At 43.3% G+C, this 10,766-nt stretch overlaps 1 long non-coding RNA gene across 2 annotated transcripts in view; it reads right to left on the bottom strand.

Moving 5' to 3' along the window:
• The window catches only part of LOC123841360 (uncharacterized), a 58,503-nt gene extending 47,804 nt beyond the window's left edge, over positions 1-10,699 (bottom strand). For both annotated transcript variants that reach the window (XR_010410223.1, XR_010410224.1), the window contains exons 1-2: positions 10,210-10,699; positions 8,630-8,835 (exon numbers count right to left, since the gene is read on the bottom strand). This is a non-coding gene — a long non-coding RNA (uncharacterized LOC123841360). The remainder of the gene's footprint in view (positions 1-8,629; positions 8,836-10,209) is intronic.
• Positions 10,700-10,766: the final 67 nt, after the last annotated feature.

Here is a 10,766-nt window from a genome sequence, read left to right on the forward strand (position 1 = left end):
TTATCTCAGTTAACTCTTTAAAGAATATATCACTATTTTCATAGCTACTAAGTATTAGAAGCTAGCTCTGCTGACTCAAAAGTTTACCTTTCATCTTCTTTCAACTACCTAGCATCAACTCCAACAAAAAGTCATCTTATTTTCTCCATATATTTTTATCTCTAGCCAAGATGTTTTCTCACTTCCCTATGTTAATTTAAGATGCACTGAAGACATCTCAGTCTTTCTTGGCCATCAGCTCCAGACCCCACCAAAGTTCACCTATATTCAAAAACTATATCACTAACACCTGGCTCTTGTTTCTAGCACAGTTTCCTTCTCTACTCCAGTCCTATTGTCATCAGGGATAAATCCAGTGTCCATGTCTAACTAACCTAACATTCTGGTTTCACATTTCCCTGACTCTAACATTTGGCTCCCATTTGGACAATCACAAAAACTTGAAAGACGATCAAGAGCCAGGGCAGGGAACGATAAAGTTCATCTCCTATACAAGACTATTCCCTCAAGACTGGGAGAGGTGACAGAGACTTAAGGAAAATGAAGAAACAGGTGGCCTGGGTGGCTCAGTTGGTTAAGCATCTGCCTTCAGCTTAGGTCATGATCCCGGGGTCTGGGATCGAGTCCCACATGGGGCTCTCTGCTCAGTGGGGAGTCTGCTTCTCCTTCTCCCTCTGCCCCTCCCCCACTGCTCATGCTTGCTCGCTCTCTCTCTCACACACACTCAATAAATAAAATCTTTTAAAAAAAAAAAGGAAAAAGAAAATGAAGAAACAGAGAAATGTGTTCCCCAAAAAAGAGAACAAGATAAAACCCCAGAAACAGACCTTAATGAGCAAAGATAGGTGCTTTACCTGATAGAGTTCAGAGCAATCCTGTAAAAATTGAAGCCTCAAAACTATCCAATGGTGGGGTGCCTGGGTGGCTCAGTCGTTAAGCGTCTGCCTTCAGCTCAGGTCATGATCCCAGGGTCCTGGGATCGAGCCCCGCATCGGGCTCCCTGCTCAGCGGGAGGCCTGCTTCTCCCTCTCCCACTCCCCCTGTTTGTGTTCCCTCTCTCACTGTGTCTCTCTCTGTCAAATAAATAAATAAAATCTTTAAAAAAAAACAAAACAAAACTATCCAATGGTTTCTCCTATCACAGGAAAAACCAAAATTCTTACAATGTCCTACAAGTCCTACATGATCACATCTCTTATTATCTTTGATCTTACTCTAGTTCTCTACCCCCTCACTCACTCTGCTTCTACCAAATGAGCTTCCCAGCTCAAATAGTTCCGACAACACCCAGCTTCAGGATGTTAAAAAGAAAGCCACAGGCCCAAGATGGAGTCACTTGCCCCACCACAGCAAATCAAGACTTAATTGCAGTTTCAAAACTTCTACAGGAGTGGAATCTTAAGCCAAAATCTGGAATTTTCTGGTAGGCACCACTGAGGTAATCTGTCACCTAGGCCCTTTCCACCCACCCTAAAGGAAGATGAGGTAATCTACCTAATAAGACACCTTTCCCTGAATTCTTCCCCCTAGGGAAAAGACCTTGCCTAAAACAATCCTTTCTTTCCTTTTGCAAATAACTTCTTGTCCTACCCTTCTTTCTATAAAAGCCTTCCATTTTGTACAACTCCTCACAGGAGGCCCCTCTACTTGCTAGGTGGGATGTTCCCTAATTCACGAATTGCTTAATAAAGCCAATTCGACCTTTAAAATTTACTCAGTTGAATTTTGCTTTTTTTTTTTTTTTTTTTTTTTTTTTTTTTTTTTTTTTTTTTTTTTTTAAAGATTTTATTTATTTATTTGAGAGAGAGAATGAGAGAGAGCAAGCACATGAGAGGGGGGAGGGTCAGAGGGAGAAGCAGACTCCCTGCCGAGCAGGGAGCCCGATGCGGGACTCGATCCAGGGACCCCAGGATCATGACCTGAGCCGAAGGCAGTCGCTTAACCAACTGAGCCACCCAGGCGCCCTGAATTTTGCTTTTTAACAAGGGTCTCTGCACTTGCTATTTTCTATTCCTATATAATTTATTTAGTTTATTGTCTGCCTCCCTCAGTTTGTATGTAAGCTCCATGAATGTTGTCTTTTATCTTTTTTTTTTTTCCTGTGATGTATCCCTTGCACCTAAAACATTTTCAGGCACATGGCTGGTGCTCAATAAATATTTGTTGAGTGAATAAATGAATCAATGAATGATAAGTCACTTGCCCAATCTTGAACCAATTACTATAGCTTAGAGGTGCCACCAGCAAGACCCCCAACAACCCCCTTCTTCACAAGAATGTTAACCTTATCTTTTAGAGGCAAACAACAGGAAGAGCTCCTGCTGGTCTAGACCAGTTTGAACTCAACCACTGACACACACCTGCACAAATGGACCTCTGCAGGTGGGCCCTGGAGTGTTGGACAGTTACCTCTACCTAATTATGTTAAAATCTCCACCCAAGGAGGAGTACAAACGTCATTAACATAACATACACTGCATGTATAGGCATGGTTCCTAAATATGCATGCATGACCTTATTATTACCTCTACATATGATGATAAAACTCCCCTTTCTGAATATTTACCCTAACCCTAAATAAAAAGAACCCACTCACCCCTGCTTGGGGAGTCACAGCTTTAGAAGTTATTTCTTGTGATCTCCTTATTTGCTGCAAATAAAGGTCCCTTTGTGTGATAATTCCATTTGGTGTAGTCCTTTACTTGTAACTCACCAAGGAGCAAACTCCTTAGTTCAGTTACAAAGGGATACAATGTTCCAACTGGCCAGGCCTAAGTCAAATGGGGCTTCTGTGGTCAGGGGTGGCATCAGTTAGCTCCCCCTGAACCCTATAGTCTAAGAATGAGAAGTGGGTAGTTCCATAAGAAAACCAGAGTGTGATTACTAGAAGGAAACTAGATGCTAGACAGGTGAAATCACAGATGTTCAGTCCACAAGATATGACAAAGGAAACACAGGGAAGTCATTTGTAAAAGACTTATTACAAAGATTTTTAGCCTTTTCAAACTTCCAAGCTGGGACCTGTCTGAGAGAGCATAATCGGTGTGCATTCATCAATACTTCTAGTATCAAATTACCTCATCCTTTAAATCACCCACCTGTGGGGTGTGCGTTGTGTGGGTTGGGGAGGAGAATGTTGTGATCTATCCCATCATTTCAACACACTTACCAGAACTGACCACTACTTTAACCTCCTGGGAAGCATGTACAGATCCCTGAGGATTCTCAGTGTTACAAATCTCATGGAAACAGAGGGAGAAGGAAATGGAGGGAAGGATCCAGAGGGGAGCAGAGAGAACAGTGAAGGGGAGAATCAATGTCCTTAATAAAGACAAGGTAGGGGAACACCAAAAAGGAGGGATAGGCAGTATTGTCAATCCCCAGGTTAGGGAGGTATGCTATGGATTGAATATTTGTGTTGCCCCAAAATTCATGTTGGAACCCTAATCCCCAATATGTTGGTACTTGGATATGAGGCCTTTAGGAGACAAGTCATTAAGGTGGAGTCCTCATGATGGGATTAGTGTCCTTATAAAGAAGAAACACAAGAACTAGCTTTCTGTCTTTCTCTCTCTCTTCCATGTAAGGACACAGCAAGAAGGCAGCCATCTGCAGTGAGTAAGAGGGCTCTCACGAGAACCCAACTATACTGGCACCCTTGATAGACTTCCCAGTCTAAAACTGTAAAAAAAATAAATGTTTTTAAATTTACCCAATCTGTGGTATTTTGTTAAAGCAGCCTGAACTAAGTCAAAAGGATTAACACTGAGAATAGAAAAATTAATTTGATGATTAGATAATCATTTATGACTTTGAAGAAAGAATTTCCAAAGCCTGAGGCACAAACTAGATTATGAACACTTAAGAAATGAGTGGCTGATGAGGAAGTGTAAATACATCACAAAATGAAAAGTGAACAAATTGCTTAAGAGATTAAGAGCCTACTCTAGACGAAGCACTACGGCTAGGCACCAGGGTCAGCCTCATGGGTGTATGACAGGACATTCCACACAGGGTGCTAGGCTCTGGAGAGTCCTGGTTTAGCTTGATGCTCTGATGTCACAGTCTTGAAATTCTTACTAATTTTTGAACAAGGGGCCCTGCATTTTCATTTTGCACTAGGCCCACAAATTATGCAATAGGTACTCCTGAAAGGGACCCAAAATATTTCATTCATTGTTCATTCACTTATTTATTTATTTATTTATTTATTTTTAAAGATTTTATTTATTTATTTGAGAGAGAGAGAGAATGAGAGAGCACGTGAGAGGGGGGAGGGTCAGAGGGAGAAGCAGGCTCCCCGCTGAGCAGGGAGCCCGATGCGGGACTCGATCCCGTGACTCCAGGATCATGACCTGAGCCGAAGGCAGTCACTTAACCAACTGAGCCACCCAGGCGCCCCATTCACTTATTTATTTTTAAAGATTTTTTTTTTAATTTATTTGACAGAGAAAGAGAGCGAGCACAAGCAGGGGGAGCTGCAGGCAGAGGGAGAGGTTAGAAGCAGGCTCCCCACAGGGCAGGGAGCCCGATGTGGGGCTCGATCCCAGGACCCTGAGATCATGGCCTGAGCCAAAAGCAGATGCCAAACTGAGCCACCTGGGCACCCCTCATTCACTTTTTTATTCAACAACAAATGAATTGCCTACTATGAGTTACCCACTCTTGTAGTTTTTGGTGACATGATGAAAGAAGTAGTGAACGTGACAGATACATGACAGAAAATCTTTTTTTTTTTTTTTAAAGATTTTATTTATTTGAGAGAGAGAGAATGAGAGAGAGAGAACACATGAGAGGGGACAGGGTCAGAGGACGAAGCAGACTCCCTGCCGAGGAGGGAGCCCGATGCGGGACTCGATCCAGGGACTCCAGGATCATGACCTGAGCCGAAGGCAGTCGCTTAACCAACTGAGCCACCCAGGCGCCCTTTTTTTTTTTTTTTTTAAAGATTTTATTTATTTATTTGAGAGAGAGCACATGAGAGGGGGGAGGGTCAGAGGGAGAAGCAGACTCCCCGCCGAGCAGGGAGCCCGATGCGGGACTCGATCCAGGGACTCCAGGATCATGACCTGAGCCGAAGGCAGTCACTTAACCAACTGAGCCACCCAGGCGCCCATGACAGAAAATCTTTTAAGAAAAAGTTGTTACTTTCAAGAATATTAAAATGTACAAACAGCTATGACATAACATTCCACCTCAACTCCTCAGCTGTAGGGCCTATTTGACCCTGATCAATTTATTCAACTTCCTAAGTCCTAGTTTACTCACCTAAAAAATGGCAATAATAGGACCTACTCCTAAGGTTGTTAAGCAAATTAAATGAGATCAGGAATAGAAGGTGCTTAGAACAGTGCCCGGTATATGGTGCATGTTCAAAAATGTGACTATAGGGGCGCCTGGGTGGCTCAGCTGGTTAAGCCTCTGCCTTCAGCTCAGATCCTGATCTCAGGGTCCTGGTATGAGGCCCCTGCCTCTGACAGCGTGAGATCCCTGCTCAGCAGGGAGTCTGCTTCTCTCACTCCCTCTGCCCCTCCCCTGCCTGTGCAAGCATGTGCACACCCACTCTAATAAATAAATAAAATCTTTTAAAAAAATGTGACTATAATGAATTTCCAGTACTTAGCTGTGCCTGGCACATAGTTAGAGTTCAATAAATGACTGGCTTATTAAGTGGGGGTAAAATGAAAACTTCAGATCAATCTGGATAGTTTGAAATATTTTTGTATAAATGAAACAGTTACGGTTACATATATATATTCATATATTTATTTATTTGAGAGAGAGTGCGCGCACACACAGGAGCAAGGGGAGGGTAGAAGAAGAAGGAGAAGCAGACTCCTGCTGAGCAGGGAGCCCCAAGTGGGGCTCTATCCTAGGACCCTGAAACTGTGTCCTGAGCTGAAGGCAGGCATTTAACTGACTGAGCCACCTGGGCATCCCATATACATTCATGTATTTTTAATGTATTCATTAGGTATAGAAGAAAACATAAGTGGAATTTTGTTTTGTTTTACTTTATACATTCCTTATTTAAAAACTAAGATTTAAAAAAAAAACAAACCAAGATTTTAGGGGCACCTGGGTGGCTCAGTCAGTTAATCGTCTGTCTTTGGCTCAGGTCATGATCCCTGGGTCCTGGGATCGAGCCCCGCATCGGGATCCCTGCTTGGTGGTGGTGGCGGGGGGCTGCTTCTCCCTCTCCCACTCCCCCTGCTTGTGTTCCCTCTCTCGCTGTGTCTGTCAAATAAATAAATAAAATCGATTAAAAAAAAAAACCAAGATTTTAGGAAAATAAAGCTATTATTATATTCTGAATATAGTGGTGGGTAACAAAGCTTATAGTATATTACAATTCCTCCTTTCTAAGAATTACCTTCCTCGGGCGCCTGGGTGGCTCAGTTGGTTAAGTGACTGCCTTCGGCTCAGGTCATGATCCTGGAGTCATGGGATCGAGTCCCGCATCGGGCTCCCTGCTCGGCAGGGAGTCTGCTTCTCCCTCTGACCCTCCTCCCTCTCATGTGCTCTCTCTCATTCTCTCTCTCTCAAATAAACAAATAAAATCTTAAAAAAAAAAAAAAAAAGAATTACCTTCCTCTTCCAAAATATTTTCAATCTATTTCCATTCTCTTTTTGTTCTGACTCTGCCATAATTTGCTATTCATCTTAGAAAAAATTAACTCCTTGATCTGCAGAACAACTTTCTCATTCATAAAATGAGGCACACAATCTAGGTAGTGCTTCACAACTACTGAACTTTGGCTTGCCGGTGTCCTGAATGTGGATTAAGGAACTGACCTCTCCTGCAATGGGGCAGTTGAGAGGGGTCAGGGAGAGCCAGAGCTCCCTGGGTCAGTACCTCTGGCCCCGAGCCACCTTGTTCAGGTCTCCTTAGAGCAGCCTGTGCAGAGCAGTCTGGGATGTATGCCAAAGCAGCAGCAAGCACTGTGGACAATAACCAGCAGTTACAGTCCTGCTGAGTATGCATGGCCAAGGAGATGCCTATCACATGGGCATCCATATGCAAAGCACTTCACTGTCCATAATGGACCAGAGAGATGTTGGAGCCAATGCTCAAGCTTGTGATCCAGATATCCAAGGGACAGAGCACACAGTCTCAAGGGCAGTCTGTTAGAGGGTGAAAGAGGAGTCTGGGCAGAGTGGGGTTTCCGGTGGGCTCAACTCCAGGCAATGCCCTTAATATTTTTCTTAACATGTAGTGGCTATTTCTACCCTTTGTAGCAATGCACTCTTTTTTTGATGCCCAGGCTAGCTGTTGACAATGCACGCATGTTCTGAAAGCTAGAGTTTCAATGTGGAAATCCAGATATAAAAATATACTATTGGGTTCCAAACCCATTTGCATTATCTTATGAAATTGCAATATTACATCTGTCAGTAAAAGAAAAGGAAGAGTAGTTACTCTTTACATATAAGTATAACTAAATTCTGAATGGTTGTATACAATGGTTTTAAATATTTTATCACCCACTTATGTGATCAGAGTCCCTCACTGATAATTACTATTCGGAATATGAAAAGTTTATCATTAAGAAATTTAGATCAGGGCGCCTGGGTGGCTCAGTTGGTTGAGGTTCTGCCTTTGGCTCGGTGGTGATCCCAGGGTCCCGGGGTCAAGCCCCACATCGGGCTCCCTGCTCAGCAGGGTGCCTGCTTCTCCTTCTGCCTCTCCCCCGACCACGTCCCCCCCACTTGTATTCTCTCTCTCACTCTCTCTCTCAAATAGATAAATAAAATCTTTAAAAAAAAATTTAGATCAGAAACTGCATAAAGTCACTTCAACTATAAAACCTAGTATCAAAATATATTCATAGAAACAAGTTCCAAGTTGATCATTAAAAAATGTGGAAAAATTTGATTTATTCAAATGCAATTTTTAATATCTTCTCTAACACATTGTAATTTATTTTATCATTACATAAAGACAATGCTATGAATTTTTTTTACCATAGTTTCGATGCTTCCAAATCTTGTTTATGTAACCTAGTGTGCTGTGCAAAAATTATCATTTTCTGTATGTGCTGTGATATGAAAGAAGTTGAGAGGCCCTGATATTATTTATAAAGTGTGTCTGCCACCTCATCTCACCCTAGGACCCTTGTCCCCTGCCTCCCACCCCATATACTCTCTTTCTCTATCTCTCACATTTTTTTTTCTTTTTTAAGATTTTATTTATTTATTTGACAGAGAGAGAGACAGAAACAAGCAGGGGGAGTGGGAGAGGGAGAAGCAGGCTCCCGGCCAAGCAGGGAGCCCGATGTGGGGCTCGAGACCAGGACCCTGGATCATGACCTGAGCCAAAGGCAGATGCTTAACGACTGAGCCACCCAGGCGCCCCTATCTCTCACATTTCAAAGAGAGCCAGGGCTACAGGGGTAGATAGCGGCCAAGGTTCAAGTCTGTATCCAACAGGGTCAAGAACTCCAGCATGGATATTTCTTTGAGATACCATGTGGCTGCAGGGCTGGAGGGCAAGCTTAGACAAAAGCATAAAAAATAGCTAATGTCTAAAAATCACAGAGTCTGGATGAACAACAAACCTTGACAAATCCAAAGAGAGGAATCTACATTTACTGAAGGACAAAAGATGAGAATAAATGGACTGACATACCATGCTCCTGGATGAAGTACTTGGTATCGCATCTCCCATCGTTTCTCATATGAATATAAGAATTTAATACAATTCAGGGACGCCTGGGTGGCTCAGTCGGTTAAGCGTCTGCCTTCGGCTCAGGTCATGATCCCAGGGTCCTGGGATTGAACCTCATAGCGGGATCCCTGCTCAGCGGAGAGTCTGCTTCTCCTTCTGCTCTTTCTCTAATAAAAAAAATAAATAAATAAATAAATAAATTTAATACAATTCAAAAAGAAAGAATAATAGCAAATTATGATTATTATTGATTAGAAATAACTTGGTTAGGAAACATCCCCTATAGTGAAGCCAAGTGATCAGTCTTCTTGATCACCCTTGAAGCACCTCTTAGGTACCTTGATGTGGATACCATCTTGCTAAGGTCTTTAACTTTGTGTTCTTCTAAGTACTCAGAATTGATGAAGTTATGCATGACTATTCCACAGTAATCACAATAATCAAACTCACAAAGCCTTGATGTATAAACAAAACACTAAGGGTATACATTTTCTGAACGTCTTAACTACTATTGTTGGCTATCAGGCGTACCTGATAAGAATAGGTAATGGTTTGCTTGTGATATACGATCATAGTAACAGGAGGAGGCTGGTTTGGAGAGTTATTTCATCCAAGTTATATTAAGGCCTGGTGACTGGTTTCTGCCGCAGAATAGAGTACTTCTTGTTCACGTCTCCCAAATAAAACACCTGTTCTGCTTGGCAGTGGTAGATAAATATCAACAAATTCTTATTACTCTGTGTTCCCTTTTCCAAACTCCAAACCGACCATTCCCCATTTGTTTATTTATTTATTTGAGAGAGAGAATGAGAGAGAGAGAGCACATGAGAGGGGGGAGGGTCAGAGGGAGAAGCAGACTCCCTGCTCATCAGGGAGCCCGATGCGGGACTCGATCCCGGGACTCCAGGATCATGACCTGAGCCGAAGGCAGTCGCTCAACCAACTGAGCCACCCAGGCGCCCCCATTCCCCATTTGTTAACACAAACTGTTTTTCAAGCAATTTATAATATATTTGCTTTGATTTCTAATCTTTCCAAGGGAGGGCTTGATCAATTCCTAAAGGAGCTGCTCTTAAGGACTGCTACATTAAAATACAGGGCATTTCTAAGCAGGTCAGGGAGACTCGTAAATTGTGGTCACTTTTATCAGTACCTCTGTTTAAATATGGATCCGTAGATTATGTACAGCTCTCACAGGTGTTGGAGATCACCTAATTACACCCCCAGTTTCATTAAAAAAACTAAAGCTCAGTAAGGTCGAATGATTTAAAATTACTTGGCTAGATCAAGAAAGGATTATTAGATCTCTGGTTTTTAACTCTTTTATCTCGTGCGTTTTATTTCGAGACCGAGTTGGAAACATTAAGGTAAAAATCACTCGCACATAGGAAGCCTATCTGGCCATCCTTTTAGAAATCTTGTAAATCATTTCTTAAATTAAATCCGCGAGAACAGCTGCTTCAGCTCTTTCCACAGTAACCAGAAGTTAGTAAACAGTGGCGACAGATTTCTTGAGTTCGGTGAGTACTTAATGAACTGACCTCGACCAGTTCTGCCTCAGCTCATTAAGGGTGAAATTTCACTATATCAGGCGCATTTTTGAGGCCTTTCCAAGGTGCCCATGATTCATGTCAGTCGGGGTCGCAGAAATGTTCTGTGCGGGCCCTCACAGTGGGCGTCGCAGTCACAGAACTTGGTCTCCGGCATCCGGAAACGTGTGAGGAGACGCCGAGGGGCCCAGAGGGCTTTCTTGCAACCTTTAAGTACAAGAGAGAAAAGTGGGGTTTTATTCAGGCACGGGAAAGAAATGAATTCGTAAATGAACACCGGGAGGCCTACGTGGGGGAGGGGAAAGAAACGCGAGAAGAAAGAGAAAGGCTTTTTTTCCTCCGGTGACGAGCGGTCACAAGGCGTTCTCCCGACGTGGACGCTCGCCATTGGCTGAGTCCGAGCTGGCGTCACCGCAGCAACCCAGGCGCGAACGGCGGAAAGGGCGGCACCGCACTGGAAGTTGGCTAGGCCCGCGCGCTCCCGCAGCCCGGCCCGCCCCCGCTCCCCGCCGGCCAACCCGCTCGTCCATTCTCTCTTCGCGCCCAGT

The sequence above is a fragment of the Mirounga angustirostris genome, unplaced genomic scaffold (genome assembly GCF_029215605.1).
Source record: "Mirounga angustirostris isolate CCGP_5_RB_7025 unplaced genomic scaffold, mMirAng1.0.hap1 SCAF_3, whole genome shotgun sequence".
Taxonomy (NCBI): Eukaryota; Metazoa; Chordata; class Mammalia; order Carnivora; family Phocidae; genus Mirounga; species Mirounga angustirostris.